Genomic DNA, 18,329 nt, shown 5'->3' on the forward strand with positions numbered 1-18,329 from the left:
GCTGCCCACCACTCAGAGACCAGGCAGCTCTGCAGGCCCCGTTCCCCTCCTGCTTGCTCAGCTGTGGGCTGCAGGGCACTACTGTGCCTACTCCGAATGCACATCCCCCTTCCTTCCCTACCCTAGGTTTACTGGAGTTGTGAGGTTGAGGCCATACTTAGGAAGACAAAGCCCCGTTGTTCTGTATGCTCAAGGCCATCACAGAGGATGTATGTGTGACCCTGGGACCCACAACTGCACAGGCTCATCATGTGCCTGGGACTGGCCTCCCCTGGCCTTGCGGCGGCTTGGAAAGTCATGGCAAATGACGGGTCTCGCCGGAGCAGCCCTTGGTTTGCTGTGTAGGAGGCAGCTTGAGCGAAGGGGTGGTCGCCTGTCTCTGGAAGCAGAGCTCTAAAGGCGGGAGGCAGGCACGGCATGAGCAAGGCGGTCCCCTTTCCGGCTGCTGTGGGCTGTGGGGGCACATGGGTGGGTGGGTGTTGCTTCTCTGTCTGCTGGGGAATGGAGGAACCAAGCGGAACTTAGACACATGCTGTACAGGGGCACGGCTACGCTCTTTCCATTCTTTTCTTTTCTTTTTTAAAGTTTTTTTGGTGGTGGTTTTGTTTTTTAGAGATGGGATCTCACTACGTTACCCAGGTTGGACTGCCGTGGCTCTTCATAGTGCAGTCATGGTGCACTACAGCCTGGAGCTTCTGGGCTCACGTGATTCTGATTTTCCCACCTCAGTCTCCTGAATAGCTGGGGCTCTGGCTTCCCATTCTTTTGAATATACCCACAAGGCCAGGAAAGTGCCGTCTGTGCTTTGTCTGTTCATAGTGTGGTACAGCCAGCCAAGTCCTGTGGGCATTCAGCCTTCAAGTCTTGCAGGACTTAAAGACGGAGTTTTGTTCCTAAGTGAAGGTAATGACCAGTTTTCCTGGCTTATCTGTCTGGCATGACTGGGGCAGTGTTTCTGATGTGTAAACCCATACTCTTTGGTAAACAGAGCCCCCAGTTTAGGATTCAGGTCAACAAAGATTACTTCCAGCTCAATCTGGAAAGGGCAAGCATGCTCCTGCCTCATGATAAGTGAGGAGCTCCAGAACCGGCATCCTTCTAGTGGAGACTGTCCTCAGCTTCTGCAAGGGGAAATGCAAATCCAAACCCCCTTCCCTCAGGCCGCAATAGGAATGAGAACGTGTTAGAACTTTGCTGTAGTTCTCATCATTGGCAGCTGTCTTAGGGACATCTAGAGGCACTGGTAGTCACTTTATAAAGATATGGCACTCCAGTATTTAAGACCATCAGTTGCAAGTATTAGTTTCAGCCAAAAAGGTGAACTTGGTACAAGAAAGACAGGGATTGTTCACAGACCAAAGGGCAGAAATGCAGCTGAACCCCAGGAAGGAGCTGGAGCCGACATGGACTGGATTCCATGGGTTTATCTTCAAAATCTCTCTTGCCAACGCCCCAGACTATGGGTTATCACATTTGCTGTACATCAGATTCCTTTAGGGAGCTTTAAAAAATACTGATGCCAGCTGGTTGTGGCGGCTCATGCCTGCAATCCCAGCACTTTGGGAGGCTGTGGTGGGCGGATTGCTTGAGCCCAGGAGTTTGAGACCAGCCTGGACAACACGGCGATGCCTCATCTCTACAAAAAATATAAAAATTAGCTGGGCATGGTGGTGTGTGCCTGTAGTCCTAGCTACGTAGGAAGCTGAGGTGGGAGGATTATCTGAGCTTTGCAGTTCCAGGCTACAGTGAACCATGATTGTGCCACTGCACTGGGTGACATAGTGAGACCCTGTCCCAAAATAAATAAATAGGCCAGGCATGGTGGCTCATGCTCGTAATCCCAGCACTTTGGGAGGCTGAGGTGGGCAGATCACCTGAGGTCAGGAGTTTGAGACCAGCCTGGCCAACATGGTTTAACCCTGTTTCTACTAAAAATAAAAGATTATCCAGGTGTGGTGGCATGCACCTGTAATCCCAGCTACTCGGTGTTGAAAAAATGCGTGCTTTGAATGAAGAGACGTTCCTAACAGCCTTTGTGTGAGCAACATGGCTGTTTATTCACCTGGGTACAGGCAGGCTAAGGCCGAAAAGGGCGTTAGCAAAGGGCAGTGGGATAGGAGTTGGTTTTATAGGTTTGGGTAGTTTTTGTGGGGGGTGAGGGTGTTGCAGAGTAAGTTCAGTTACAGTGGTGGGGGTTGGGGCAGGGAGTATACATGACCACAAGTTCAGTTACAATGACAGGGTTGGGTGAGAGGTATTTATGTTATCGTAAGAATAGTTAAGACGGGCCGGGCGCAATGGCTCAAGCCTGTATTCCCAGCACTTTGGGAGGCTGAGGCGGGTGAATCACGAGGTCAAGAGATCGACACCATCCTGGTCAACATGGTGAAACCCCGTCTCTACTAAAAATACAAAAAATTAGCTGAGCACGGTGGCGCATGCCTGTAATCCCAGCTACTCAGGAGGCTGAGGCAGGAGAATTGCCTGAACCCAGGAGGCGGAGGTTGTGGTGAGCCGAGATCGCGCCATTGCACTCCAGCCTGGGTAACAAGAGCGAAACTCCATCTCAGGAAAAAAAAAAAAAAAGAATAGTTAAGATGGCAGACAGGGTTGGGTGACGGCCTTGTCTGGGAAAGCTTCGCTGGGCAATCAGGAACAACGGTGAACGCAGGCACGGAGTGGGAGACATTAGCCGAGGCTAGTAGAACTTCAGGCTTTCAGGCTCCAGGCTTGCATATGGAGACCTGACACTTGGGGCTAAGGCAGGAGAATCATTTGAACTCAGGAGGCTGAGATTGCGTTGAGCTGAGATCACGCCCGCCACTGTACTCCAGCCTGGATGACAGAGTGAGGCTCCATCTCAGAAATAAAGAAAGAAATAAACATAGATGCCTAAGCCCTACTTCAGCTCTGACTGAGTTAGTTTTGGGTTCAGCTTGAGCACTGGGTTTTTTTTAAAGCTCCCCAACCGATTCTAACTTCTGCAGATATGACACCCATTGTCTTAAACTCATTTACTTCTCTATCTCTTCATCTCATCTGTCCTGGGGCCCCCAATCTCTGATCCAATACTCTTTTGTCTCATGCTTCTGCCACCCATTCAGCAGGAGGAAAGTACCACCGGGCAGGCATTCCTGGAAGTCACCATTGACACAGGATCGCCCCCCTTGGCTGGGGCCTCAGTGAAGCCCTGAAATCCTGCTGGCTTTTCCCAGGCTACTCATTTCTCCAGTCTTTGTAACAATGATTCCAAACCTTCTCTATCTTCTTACAGTGGATCCAGCCTCCCCAGGCCCCCTTGACCCTGCCCATATCTACCTCCTAACTCTGTCCCTGCCCCTGGCCCCTGGTCCCTGGCCTTGCCTCCCCATGTGACCTCCTGGGGCAGACCCTGCTGTTCCTAGCCTCTGCCCCTTCCCCTCAACAGACCAAAGAGCTGCTTCAGTGCTGACTGATGTGGGGGCTTGTTCACCCATGCTGACTAAAGTGGCAGCCGCAGGCTTGGCTGCCCGGGACTGATTGAGGGCCAGGTAACATCTCCCAGATGTGTAGGTCAGACTTTGGCCGAGGATGACAGTGACTGGACGGAGATAACAGACTGTTTCCGAACACAGGAGCTTGGAAATAAGCGAGCCGTCTTGTCCTGAGCTCTGGCCAGCATGCACCCCTGAAATGTACTCTCCTGCCTCCTGTCTGACTCCATCCTCTCTCCTTCTTTCCCTGGGATTGTACCACTCTCAATAAAATTGACACGGAAACTCTTCCCCTAGGTTCTGTTTTTGAGGGAACGCAGCTAAGACATTCTCTAAATTTTGAGACAGTCTTGCCTAGTAACTCATAGAAAAGCATGGGCCAGAAGGAAGGTAGCCAGCTATCCTGGTGTGACTGGAACTGAGGGTGTCCTCGGAACATGGGACTTTGAGTGCTCATACTTGGGAAAGTCTCAGACAAACCAGAATCAGCCGGTCGCCTAGCCAGGTGACAGGAACTCTCTCAGCTTCCACCTCCAATCCTGTGCTCACTGGCCCTCCAACTCCCTTCCCTCGCTTCCGTGGGAAGGTGTCCTCATTCTCTAAACGATGAGGAAATGGGTGTCTTATTTCGAGGTAGCCAGCAAGCCCAGGGCAGTCTTTTGTTCAACATACAGGGACTGGGTATCTTTCTCTACCAGGCTGGGGCCAGGTCCTGGAAAGAGGAGGATGGATAAAGGCTTGCACCGTGAGGTCATAGAAGATGATGGTGGACAGGTGCTGCTCAAACACTGAAAATAAATTCAAATGCATGTTTCAGTTGGATGACTTGGGACTCATACACTACCCAAGGCAGAGAAGGTGAAGGGTGTTAGGAGGCTGGAGCCTCCTTCCTGGTAGCACCCAGAGCTTGTGAGTGGTGACGGCCTTGCTGTGCCAGAGAGGCAGGGAGGGGCTTGTCCTACTCACCAGGCTTCGTTCCTGCAAATTCCAGAAACCAGCAGGGGCCCCAGAAACTAGGGCATTTGCTTTAATGGTGGCAAAGGGGACAGAATGAGGGAATATGTGTACACCTCTTCGCATATAGTAGTAAACTTTAAAGTGATTCTCAACATTGTGTGCATGATTATCTCACCTTTGGGGATGAGGAAAGGAGAGGATGCAAATATGGTTGTTTACAGACTTCAAGGCTATTGTGGTGCCAACCTAAATAACACAGAGCGGCTCTCGAAAAGAAAATATTTATTTGCGAGCAAAGCATTGCAGTGGGAACACGCATTCCACAGTAAGCTCTGTGCCTAGGGCGGTCAAGGAAGACCAAGGTTTTTAAAGAAAAAATGAAGAGAATTACATAATTGCTTTAAGATAATTATCCTTGACTACAAGGATCAGTAACAAGGGTGATGCCAATTTGAGGTTGGACGGGCAGTGGCTGGACAGGTGTTGTGGAAGTATTTTTTGTGTGGAAGGTGGCGATGGCCTTTAATGCAAGGTTGTGGTTTTGTAGGGTCTTTTGTGATAGTTTTATCAGGCATTTATGCATAAGACTCCTTCTCTTCACCAAATGCAGTGACTTGTTCAGAGGGGGAAGTAGCTGGAGTTCATGGGCCTGTTTGGTAAGAGCGCTTGGTGGCTTAAAAATCACTGCTCCCTGGTGGCTCATGCCTGTAATCTCAGCACTTTGGGAAGCCAAGGCGGGTCGATCACCTGAGGTCGGGAGTGTGAGACCAGTCTGACAAACACGGTGAAATCCTGTCTCTACTAAAAATACAAAATTAGCTGGGCGTGGTGGTGCATTGCCTGTAATCCCAGCTACTCAAAAGGCTGAGGCAGTAGAATCGCTTGAACCTGGGAGGCGGAGGCTGCAGTGAGCCAAGATCACACCATTGCATTCCAGCCTGGGCAACAAGAGCAAAACTCCGTCTTAAAAAAAAAAAAAAAAAAAGACTCCTCTTCATGGCCTTCTCTGACCGATTTGTGAGGACTTATTTTTGTTTAACACGAGTGACTGTATTTTGATTCTGACAATTTTCCCATTCCCTCCTTTGATCAAGATCTTTCTCCAAAAGCGCCACTGATCAATCATCCTGTAGTTAGGTTTTGATGTCTCTCTGTGCTTGGATGGACCTGTCTTGGGTTGCTGCTCTGGTCCCATGTTGGAGGGCGTGAGTGGTGGCCAGAGGTCAGTGTCAAACCTTTCAGCCGCATTTGAGCAACAAGGGAGTTTGAAGGGAGCAGCAGTGAGGCTAAGTCTACTTGGGGTCAATAGTTAAGTTCAGTTTTGTCTATTTTGTAGTATTTTTCCATCATCTTAAAGTGCTGGGCCAGCATTATTCTGTTAGGAGTTTGTACTTAATACAAAAATTTCATAAGTAACAGATACAAAGTTTAAAAAGGGAAGATAGAAACTAAAATTAATAGTAACATGACAATGACAGTTTGTTTAACAGTTTTCAGCCATGAATCCAGGCTTAAAGGCAACTGATTGAGTAAATCAAATGCCCATGACTGTGTCAAGGGAAAATGTGGGCAGTAGGACAGGTAAGATTCTCATTCTAATATGAAGTCTTCTTCTGACATCTTGGGAGGAGCTGTGTCCACAGCATGAAAACATCAACCTCTCATCCTGGTTTGTAGTTTCAGTGTTTCTGGTAATGGCAGTGGGTGTTTTGGTGATCTTTTTGTGTGACCCCTACGTAAGGGTGAGACTTGCTTCTTTTTCTTTCTTTTTTTTTTTTGAGATGAAGTTTCACTCTTGTTGCCCAGGCTGGAGTACAATAGCATGATCTCAGCTCACCGCAATGCCTGCCTCCCTGTTTCAAGTGATTCTTCTGCCTCAGCCTCCCGAGTAGCTGGGATTACAGACATGCGTCATCATGCCTAGCTAATTTTTTTGTATTTTTAGTAGAGACAGGGTTTCTTCATGTTGGTAAGGCTGGTCTTAAACTCCCGACCTCAGGTGATCTGCCCGCTTCAGCCTCCCAAAGTGCTGGGATTATAGGTGTGAGCTACCGTGCCCGGTCCAGACTTGTTTCTTCAAATGTATCTAGTTTCATCTTATAGGTCTTAGGAACAGAGTAATCCCCAAGTTTAGTAATTTCATGGAACAGAATAGGATTGGAGAAATCTAGAAGAATTCAGAATCTAGTCTACAGGCAGATAACGAGAACTTGAAGCAAATGCACGAAGCTACCACTTACAGTTTTTATGGCGTTTTATGGTTTTTTAAAGAAGTATTTTAAAAGAAGTATTACCTCTTTCTCTTTACAATGATCTCATTGGAATCTCAGATTTAAAAACCTCTGGAAGCTAGGACAAGACTTTAGATTTTACCTAGTCTTAAGGTTTTTGAGCCTGCCAAGAAGTGACAGTTTTAATTTATATACTAGAAGGCTGGGAACCCTTGAAGTCAAGCATTCTATACACATTTAAAATATGACATTTCAACCAAAGCCTTGATAAAATAACTCATGTCTCTAATTATATCCTGCTGTGTAGAGAAAGCAGATTTTTACTGGGCTTATGCAACTAACCATATTGTCATAATAATACTCAGAAATGGTTTCCAAATTTTGGAGGAGTCAAGTAGGAAGAAAAAGCAAATGCTTTCATCTCTGTTCATGAAAGTACACTTTACCAAATTGTTATAAACCACAGATAGCTTAAGAAAGACAATTGCCTTAAATCTGGAAAACAAAACATCTAAGTAAAAAGCCAATAATGTTTTAAATAAAAATCATACAAACATTATCTTTATCAATTATTTAATTTTATTTCTTGTTTTGTAATTAATTTTTGTTTTGCTTGATCTGATTAGCAGTTCCTTAAAGCCATCAGTTTATTTGAGTTCTGGGGTTTTATTTAATCTACTGGTCTTAAAATTACTATAAATGTGTTCAAGAGTACTTGTCAGGGTCTTTTCCATGAGAAGCCATTTTGGACTATAGGTAATTGTAAATGTTGTTAGGGACAATCAAAACAGTAACTGTGGATGACAAAACATAGGATAGCCAAGGTTGAGAACCTGACATTTATTATAATCAGGAATTGCCAAGGAAATACGGTAATTTCTTTTATACACAACGTTTTAAGATAGCAACCAGAATCATGACTGACAGCATCACATCAGGACCATCAGACTTTTACATGATTTACATAATCTTTAGGGTACTCACATCAATAATATCTCTACAAGTATAACTGTAAAGCAGATTTAAGTGACAAGTAAAAGATGATTGATAATGTATTATCTACATTTTGAAACATTTGTATTGATAACATATCCATAAATGTAACTGAAAGAAAAGCTACTATCACTGATTGTTTTGACAATGTTTCCCACGGAGCAAGTAAGGCTAATCATTTACTATCACTATGAGATAAGAGATACATTTTTATGCTCTTCAGGGGCCTAATTGGTAAATTCCCAAGTTAATTTTAGGTCAAGAGACTTAATTTAGAATGTTGATATTGGGGAGGCCTGCCGAAGGTGTCAAAAAATTTACAATACTTGCTCAAGACAGGATCACAGTTCACTGTGAAATAATAGTTTTTATTTAAGCAGAGTGGTAATTGAAAGATTTTAAAACCAACACAGAAAGGTATGTGAAAATAAAAATCCTTAACCCATTTAAAACTCAGTTTTCCTGAGTAATCAAAAATCTAATAGAGATAACACAGGAAATTACCCTAATAAAATATAAATTCTTTGTTTTTTGGGGGGGCCAGTGGCCAAAAGGTGAAGAAAAGCCTCCTGCAGTGTGGTTGGTTTTCCTTACGGAAGCCCATTTACATAGCTTGGAAGTTAAACCTGGTGAAAGTTCTAGATGTTGAGTGTACACTATATTATCGAGGAAAATAAACAAGAAAACTAGTACTTTGAGCAGGGGATTCATAGATCTTAGAGAAAGTGAGAGTATGTAAGGTTTCCCTGTTAAATAGAACAATTCAGACACATCCAGAAAAGCCAAGACAAGCTCGGTGGCTCATGCCTGTAATCCCAGCACTTTGGGAGGCTGAGGTAGGCGGATCACCTGAGGTCAGGAGTTTGAGACTAGCCTGGCCAACGTGGCGAAACCCGTCTCTTCTAAAAATACAAAAATTAGCTGGACACTGTTGTGAGCACCTGTAATCCCAGCTACTTGGGAGGCTGAGGTGGGAGAGTCACTTGGACCTGGATGGTGGAGGTTGCAGTGAGCTGACATCATGCCACTGAACTCCAGCCTGGGCAACAGAGCAAGACTCCACCTCAAAAAAAAAAAAAATCTAAGCATACAGAATCATAAATTATACTGGAGGAAAAGATCTTCAGGTCTTCAAGGAAAACATTTTAGCATTGGGCCATATAGCAGAGTTAGAACTGAAAGGAAAAGTTACAGGTGCTAATAAAAAAAGGTTGAAGGAGAGCGTTATCGTCTCAGACCTTATCATGAGAAGAAAGAGCTGAAGGCAGTGATGCATGACCTACCAATCATGCTGTGAGATACAATCAAAGCTGAACTTCTGAGAGATGAACCTACCTCAAGAAATGAAACTGTGACTTAGGTGAAACAACATCCAGCAGGTCCTCAAATAATGTCACTTTGTTCAATGCTGTTTCATTATTATGATTATTATCATTTTTTGAGATGGAATTTTGCGCTGTTGCCCAGGCTAGAGTGCAATGGCACTATTTCTTGGCTCACTGCAACTTCCGCCTCCTGGGTTCAAGAGATTCTCCTGCCTCAGCCTCCTGAGTAAATGGGATTACAGGCACCTGCCACCAGGCCTGGCTAATTTTTGTATTTTCAATACAGACAGGGTTTCACCATGTTGGCCAGGCTGGTCTTGAACTCCTGACCTCAGGTGATCCATTCACCTCAGCCTCCCAAAGTGCTAGGATTACAGGCGTGAGCCACTGCGCCCGACCAGTGCTTTCATTATAACATTTATGAGGAAAAAAAATTGGTTTCATTATACGTTGTTTGGTTCAATGTCACAGGTTCCAACAATCTATTCACAACGTAAGTGAAGACTTACTATATTTTATGTGAATGCTCATTCATCTAAGCCAATGTTAATAGAATTGAGAGGTCCATGCTAGACATTACCATGAAGACACAGGGTAAAACATAACACACATACATATGTGTAAAATGCACTGAAACACAGAAATATCTTATATCTTTCATTTTAGAATTTTAATCATGAGACAATAAAACATATAAACTCACTGGTTTATACAAGACAGTTGGATCCAAATTGTATTATTGGCAAAATTGGAACCTGTTCACATGTCTGAACTTTATTTATTCTGATAGGTAATCTCATGAAGACTGTGGACCAAGATTTTGGACAAAGCAATTGTTTTTTAAAAATCTTTTACTCCCATTCTTTTTCTTTTTTAAAAAATGAGCTTAGGGTTACATTTTCAGTGTTTATATTTCAGCTAGGACTGGCTGAATTGTATAAGGGAAACAAATTCTCTAAATAGCCTTCAACTAGTAACAAATGTATCTTTTGTTTGCCAATCTAGTTTGGTTAATGTGAACACAGAAGCATTTAGCAGAGGTTGCTTGGTTTGTTTGGCTTTTTCTTTTGTGTCCCTGTGTGGCACAAAATATATTTTTTATTCCACACAGAGACACCTTATATTATTGCTCGGAGCTCAAGATTTTGACTTGTTTCATCTATGAGCCTAACTTTTATAAATATTTATCTAATTTTTTCCTTTTAGACTATCGATCCTTCAACTTTCATCACCCTAAACAATTATTAGGCAAAACTAAATTCACCTTAAAAGAGATGTGAGACATTGATCACCACCCAATGGATGAATAAAATACACTCACATATGGAGTACAGTGAAGAGTGGGCTAAGGAGGTCCTCAGCTGCTCTCAGAGGGCGATTGCAGCTACCTCCTCACTTTTATTTAGTGTAGATTTCATAACAGAGGTTCTAAGTCAACAGGCTTGCGGTTAATAAAAGCGTTTGGTTCTCCGCCCAGAACAAAACCATTAACGGGTAATCCCCTCCCACCTTCTCCTGAGAGGGTCATCTGATACAAAGTTTACTTCCGTAAACAAGTTGTTAAGAGTAGAGACAAAGAAATATGGGGTAAACAGACTTAACTGGGGAAGCTTCTATTCTTAATCTTCACCCTATGGCCTAATGCTCTAAGGAAACAGCTGGCTGCCTTCAGGCTGTTCCCTAAGTTAATAAAAACCTTTTGGCCTTCCAAAAGGTTTGAGACTATCATCTCACAACTTTCCCTAATATTTCCTTTAATATTTTGCCAGCCACCCTGAGTGAATCCCAACAGAGATGAGTCTTAGCTCTAGGTTGGTTTTGGTTTAAAAAATCTTGGCTTGAATCCCCTAAGCAGTGAGTTTTATCTCAAGGCCAGTAGAAAAGTCAGTAGATTTAAAGTAAGCAGAAAAAAATAGAGAATTTAGAAGACTCTACATGCTAACTCTGTAGAAGTGTCTTTAGAGAGTTCAGATAATGATCATTTGAGTTCTGAATGGTTCTTGATGTAATTTGTCCATTAGTTTAAAAATGTGCATGAAAAGAAGCCATAATATACAGGTGGAGTCCCAGAAAACTTGACAACGTTAGAGAATCCCATTCTGTTTTTTTAAAATTTATTTTTTATTTTTTTTTAAGATGGGGTTTCACCATGATGGCCAGGCTGATCTTGAACTGCTGACCTCAGGTGATCCTCCCACCTCAGCCTCCCAAAGTGCTGGGATTACAGGCATGAGCCACCGTGCCCGGCTCCCATTCTGTTTTTTATTAATCTCTCAGGAGCCAAGGAAATCCTGTAAATTCTGTGAGAGAATGTCAAGAGTTTGGATAGTGTTTAGATAGGGGTGACTGCCCTAGTGGCTTTTAACCAGCCATCATGTGCCTACCATTTAGAATGTTTATTTTTCTCTTGGAAGATTTTCAGCAACAAGCAAGGGGAAAAAGACCAATCATTTACAGACACATATAACTAAACCAAAATCAGAGTAGTCACAAGCTTTAACTCAGCATGCAGATCAAACAAGGTATTATATTAGACATGCAGAAAGAAGCAAAAGTAAATTAACCACAGAAGACACGTCTCAGAGACAGAATGTCAATTCTGTACAAACCAGAGTACTCAAACTAGCATGTCTTTCAACGAAAAAGAACTTTTCAGAAACGACAAAAAATATTTTATCATCCAGTAAGGATGTAAGGCAGCCTTATTTTTTATTTTTTATTTTTTTGAGATGGAGTTTCGTTCTTGTTGCCCAGGTTGAAGTGCAATGGCGCAATCTAGGCTCACTGCAATCTCCACCTCCTGGGTTCAAGCGCTTCTGCCTCAGCCTCCCGAGTAGCTGGGATTACAGGTGCCCACCATCACTCCCAGCTAATTTTGTATTTTTAGTAGAGATGGGGTTTCTCCATGTTGGTCAGGCTGGTCTTGAAATCCTGACCTCAGGTGATCCGCCCACCCTGGCCTCCCAAAGTGTTGGGATTATAGGCATGAGCCACACACTGCCCAGCCAAGGCAGCCTTTTTAAAGTCAGCCTTAAAACCGAAACAAATCCATAAAAATGTAAAAAAGCCACTACCAGAGGGAGAGTGGTCCTGAGAGAAGACTCACCGTGGCCAGAAAGGCAAAAGCTGTGCCAGCAGAGAGTTCAGAGGGCTCAAGTGAGTATCTCACACCTGTTCCAAGAATCATCACTTCCTTGCCATTGTGAACCTTTTCCGGATCCTACTTCTGACACATTTGTGTTAACCTAAAAAGCAAAAAGAGAGTGAGGGTCTCTAAAAAAACGGATACTTATTGAGGATTAGGGCATTGCAATATGTAAATATTTGTGCCATAGTCAACAACTATGTGCCTTTTCAGGGAGGTATCAAAAGATGAATGCTTTTACAGGAAGAATGGGGAGGATTGCATAATTATTTTGTTCATTATGTTTGGCTACAAGGATCAGTCACAAGGGGGACGCCAGTCTGCACTTGGGCAGGCAGTTACTGAGCAGATGGCCTCGCAGAAGTGTGAGATTGCAATGGTCTTTGTGCAAGGTTATAGTTTTTAGTCTTTTGTTACGGTTTTTGTTTTCAGGCATTTATGCATGAGAATCCTTCTCTTTATGGCCTTCTCTGGCTCTGTCAGGATTTTTATTTTATTATATTATTGTTATTATTATTTTGTGACAGAGTCTTGCTCTGTCGCCCAGGCTGGAGTGCAGTGGTGTGATCTTGGCTCACTGCAACCTCTGCCTCATGGCTCAAGTGATTCTCATGCCTCAGCCTCCTGAGTAGCTGGGATTACAGGTACCCCACACCACACTCAGGTAATTTTTGTGTTTTGGGTAGAGACGGGGTTTCACCATGTTGGTTAGGCCGGTCTTGAACACCTGACCTTGTGATCCACCCACCTTGGTCTCCCAAAGCGCTAGAGTTACAGGCGTGAGTCACTGCACCTGGCCTGTTTTTTGTTTTTAATACAGGTGACTCCACTTTGATATTGACAGCTTTCGCAGTAGCTTACCTTCAAAGGTGGTGCACCTCCCAGGATTCATGCACTTTACTTTTGTCCTTTTCTTTTGGATCTGGGCTGGTTTTGACTCTCTTTTTTTACCAACAGATGTGCTGCTGAATGACACCTGAGGCTGTCATAAGAAGCCTCGTAGCTTCTGCCTTGATGTCTTAGAACATTTGTTTAGGGGAAATCAGCCACTATTGTGGAAGTGTGACTACCCTGAGACTTCTATGCTATGAGAAAGCCCAAGCTAGCCATTTGAAAAAGCCACATGGGGGAACCTGTCCGGCCGGCCCCCAGCTTTCCAGCTGTCCCACCTCAGGTACCAGACATGCAAGTGAAGACACCACTTTTTGGAGGTCCAGCTGTGATAGTTTAGATGTGATTTGTCCTTGCCCAAACTCGTGTTGAACTGTGACCCTGGCTGGGCGTGGTGGCTCATGCCTGTAATCCCAGTACTTTGGGAAGTCAAGGCGGGTGGATCACGAGGTCAGGAGATCGAGACCATCCTGGCTAACTCAGTGAAACCCCATCTCTACTAAAAAAAAAAATAGCCAGACGTAGTGGCACCCACCTGTAGTCCCAGCTACTCGGGAGGCCGAGGCAGAAGAATCACTTGAACTCAGGAGGCGGAGGTTGCAGTGAGCCAAGATTGTGCCATTGCACTCCAGTCTGGGTGACAGTGAGACTCCATCTCAAAAAAAAAAAAAAAGAAAAGAAAAGAAATGTGCCCCTGAATGTGGCAGTGTTGGGAGGTGTGGCTTAGTCTAAGGTGTTTGGGTCATGGGGTAGATCCTCCAGGAAAAGATTAATGCCCTCCATGGAGGTGAGTTCTTTTGATCTCAGGAATATATGAATTCCTGGGAAAGCAGTTTGTTAAAAGAGCCTTGCTTCCCTTTGCCATGTGATCTCTTTGCACATGCCGATTACCCTGTCACTTTCCACCATGAGAGGAAGTAGCCTTAGGCTCTCACCAGATGCAGCTGCCCAGTTAAACCTTCCAGCCACCTGAATCATGAGCTAAATAAGCCTCTTATTTTTTTTCCCCTCCAAATCCTGGGTTTCCCAGGCTGGAGTGCACTGGTGCGATCTTGGCTCACTGCAACTTCCACCTCCCAGGTTCAAGCAATTCTCCTGCCTCAGCCTCCTAAGTAGCTAGGATTACAGGTGCCCGCTGCCACGCCTGGCTAATTTTTGCATTTTTAGTAGAGATGGGGTTTCACCATGTTGGCCATGCTAGTCTCAAACTGGCTGGTCTTGACCTCCTGACCACATGATCTGCCCTCCTTGGCCTCCTAAAGTGCTGGGATTACAGGCGTGAGCCACCACACTCGGCCCCATTCATTCTTTTTTAATGAATTCCCAGCCTCAGGTATTCTGTTACGGCAACACAGGATGGACTAAGACACCAGCACAATTGAGCCTTCAGATGACCACAGTCCCAGCTGTCAGTTGACTACATTCTCAAGAGACAGCCCAAACAAGAACTGCCCAACTAAGCTCAGTTAACACACAGAACCATGAGAAATAATCACCTTATTTCAAGCCATTGTAGTAAGTCACATAAATGCTCCCAGTGGTCCTCACCTCGTGGTTTTCATGCCCTTGCATGATCCCCACCTCGAGTGTGGGATGAACCTACTGACTTCCTTCTAAATAACAAAATGGAGTGAAAGTGGTGGGATGTCATTTGTGAGATTAGGTTTAAAAAATGGTGACGTCTGTCTTGCTCTCACTCTCTGGCTCTTCTCATTTTCTCACTCTGAAGAAGCAAAGCTACCATGTGGTCGGCTGCCCTATGGAGAGCCTCATGTGGCACAGAATTGAGAATGATCTCCACAGCCCATGAGGAGCTGAAGCCTGCCCACGGCCACATTGTGTAATCGTGGTGGTGGACCCTTCCCTAGTCCAGCCTTGAAATAACTACAGCCCCAGCCGCCACCTTGATTGCAGTTTTGTGAGAAATCCTGAGCCAGAGGACCCAGTTAAGCTGCACTGGATTCCTAATCCACAAAGGCTGTGAGACAACAAATATTGTTTGAAGCCACTAAGTTTTGGGGGCAATTTGTTAGGTAGCAATAGACAACTAATAGAGATACTACATCTTAGCATAGTTTGTTATACGTAATAAGTAATGGGAACAAGTACTATGACAAGAAAGCAAAAATAATAGCCTTATATTGTCAATACCTGCTGAGCAGAAGAATGCCTGTGCTCCTGGTGTTATAAAACTTGATGAGCACGATAAAGCATTTGAACCACTAAGAGTGATTTTGCTCCTGAGGATCAGTGCTTAGGAGTTAAAGGAGCCACTGGAAAGCAAGCCCCCTTGTCTGCTCCAAAAAGTGGGCCAGCAAGGCACAAGCCCTCCTTCAAATTATGGGAGGGAGGGGCTGTGGGGAAGGTAGCGCGATGAGGGAACTAAGCACCACAGGAAGCACCTTGGTTCATGCTGTGCTTTTTGGAGAGAGGATGAGTCAAGTGAAGATGGGTATCTGGGAATTGCCAAAGCCACAGGCCAAGAGATGTCTCTACCATTAGCTGTCACCAACTACAGCTATGCTTAAGGGGAAGTCTGGATTGTGAGATTTTCCTGCCTTGGAATGAAGACTAGAGAATTAGAATTGTTGGTACTGAATTCTTCTGTACTCTCTGCACTGAACATGCAGTTCAGTTTCCTTTTTATGAAATCTTCCATTTATGGGCATTACAGATTGAAATTCATATGTTGAAGCCCTTGCTCCCAGGAAGACTGTATTTGGAGTACGGAAATAGTTAAGGCTAAATGAGGTTATAGGCGGGGCCCTCATCTGATAGGACTAGTGTCCTTATGAGAAGATACACTGTTGCCCTCTCCCTCTCCCTTTCTCTGCACATGCACACTGAGGAAAGGCCATGTGAACGGAACAGACAGAAGTCATTGCATGCCAGGAGAAAGCCTTCACCAGAAACCTAATTAGCCAGAACCTTGATCTTGGACTTCCATCCTCTAGAACTTTGAGAAATACATTTCTATTGTTTAAGCCACGCAGCCTGTGGCATTTTGTTATTGCAGCCCAAGCTGACTAACAGTGGGTTAGGGAGAACTGGGATCAGTTGCTTCTGTTTCATTCCTGTTTAACTCAGCACCCAGCTAGAGTGTGAGAACTCAATGTCAGCCACTATTGATGAGTATCATTAATATGATCGGGGAGAAGATCCCATGAGTGTATCTACAAAATGCTACGCAGATATTAGCTGTTAAATTAGGAAGTGAGTTTGAGTTCGTCAGCACAACCAATTGATTTCCTAGGGTATGAAGAGTATTTATAAATGAGACTCATGAAGAGTATTTATAAATGAGACTCGTGAGTTGTGATCAACTTTGAAAAATAGCAGGCAGTAGGAGTCAGCTCACTATGGACTGGTGGCCTTGACTTTGGTCCTATTCTAGAAGGAATTATTTAAAAGGATGGTTTTTTGGCCCTTAGAAAACGAAATGAATATTAGGTGTGAGGAGGGATTTTTCTAAATGTAAGTGATGTCAGATTAATCTAATTTCTAATGTCTTAGATTCATTTTGGAATAAGATGGGGTTTCAAATCACACACACACACACACAGACACACACACACACACACGGCTCAAATTCCTCAGGTGAGGTTACTGGGGGAATGCTGTGGACATGGTATATCTGGACTTTAGAAGGCTTTTTAATAAAAACAAAGCTTAACAATTTGGGCTGAATAACTGTGGTTGGAGAGACTGTACCCAGTGGCCCATTTGTGCCCACCCACAGGGTCACTGTATCCCTGTTGCATTCACCATTGCATGGGGCACTGGCCCTGGAAGGGCATGAGCATGGGGTCGGGTCATCCTGGGTTCTTACCAGCAGTCCCTGATTAGAATCACTCCTTCAGGCCTCAGTTTCCTAGCTGTAAAATGAGGATAATGACCATTCACAGCTCATCAGGGCATTAAGGGAATTCATTGGCCAGGGTCTTAAGCTTTGCAGGTGCTCAGCAAATGCTGGTTACTCTCTTAAGATGGTGTGATCCCAGATGGAGAGCTGAGGACACATCACGAGAATGGGCTGAAACTGCTGAGACATGGATTCATTCTCGGGCTTCTATGGACCTCACCTGAAATGAAGCTCATTCTGAGCTTAAGGAGGAAACTTGTGCAGCAGCAGAATGCTCAGAGCAGTGGGCCCGGAAGTGAATGTGGAGGGATCGCAAAATGCATCATGTAAGCTGGGCTCCGTGGCTCACGCCTGTAATCCCAACAACGGAAGAGGCTGAGGCAGGAGGATTGAGTTTGAGGCTGGCCTGGGCAACATAGCGAGAGTCTAGCTCTACAAAAAATATATATGTATGTGTGTGTGTGTGTGTGTGTGTGTATAACAAAATTATCTGGGCATGGAGCGAGATTCTGTCTCAAGAAAATAAAAAAATTAAATGTTTGGGATAGGTGCAGTGGCTTATGTCTGTAATCTAACAGGCCCCGGGGCTGGACCCCTGTTCCAGTTCATAGAACTCCCTCCGACCCGCTCCTCCCTGCACCCCACATCCCTGTTAGCTGTCTGTCACAGCAGGTACCGAGTTTGTGTTCTCTGGTCTTGTTGCTATGAAGATCCTTTCCCTCTGAGTGCGTATGAAAAGAACTTGAGAAATAATCTCGTTCCTTGAGTTGCGTTTTAGGATTCAGACCACTAAGGAAATTTTGTGTTACTATTTCTTAGCGTCCTGGTTCAGGCTGTGCTGTGCTCCGCCCCCCCCACTTCCTAACACCCACCTTACCCTCCGGATTCAGCCCATACTACGCATTCTCTCCCCTACCTCCTCCCCTTCCTCCAGGCGAGTTAGGCACCCTTCCTCACTGTAGCACCCTGAGCTAAGGGTACCTAGCTTACTGTTGGTAATTTTCTTTACCTGTAATTTCACTCAAGGTAGGAACTGTTATCCGCACCTTTCTGCCACTAGTAAGCATGTTAACGGTTTAGTGAATGAGGATGCGTTGTAAAGGAAGCTTGGGAGTCATTTATCTCATGCAGACTGACTTTAAACTCACAGCACATGGAAACACGGGACATTTCGAGGAATGCTCCGAAGAGAATCTCAGAAATATCCAAACCTTGGTTCTCATCCATTTTTCATTACAGAAATGGAGAACTGTAAACCAGTATGCGAAATCAGGAAAGTGCTTTTGGTCCACTGTTCTCTAAACACTGTGTCGAAGCCCGGGATCCCCACTCCTGTTGCAGCGCCCGGCAGCGGGGCTTGCACTTTGAGGTCCATTTCCAGCTCTGTGGGATGCAGGATCCACGCTGCACCCTTGCGGAGGGCTAGAGTCTGGGAGGAAGGCACTCACACTA

At 44.7% G+C, this 18,329-nt stretch overlaps 1 protein-coding gene across 10 annotated transcripts in view; it reads left to right on the plus strand.

Annotated features, from left to right (window-relative positions):
• TMEM181 (transmembrane protein 181) overlaps positions 1–18,329 on the plus strand; it is a 109,254-nt gene that overhangs the window by 11,827 nt on the left and 79,098 nt on the right. The window lies entirely within an intron of this gene.

The sequence above is a fragment of the Callithrix jacchus genome, chromosome 4 (assembly GCF_049354715.1).
Source record: "Callithrix jacchus isolate 240 chromosome 4, calJac240_pri, whole genome shotgun sequence".
Lineage (NCBI taxonomy): Eukaryota > Metazoa > Chordata > Mammalia > Primates > Cebidae > Callithrix > Callithrix jacchus.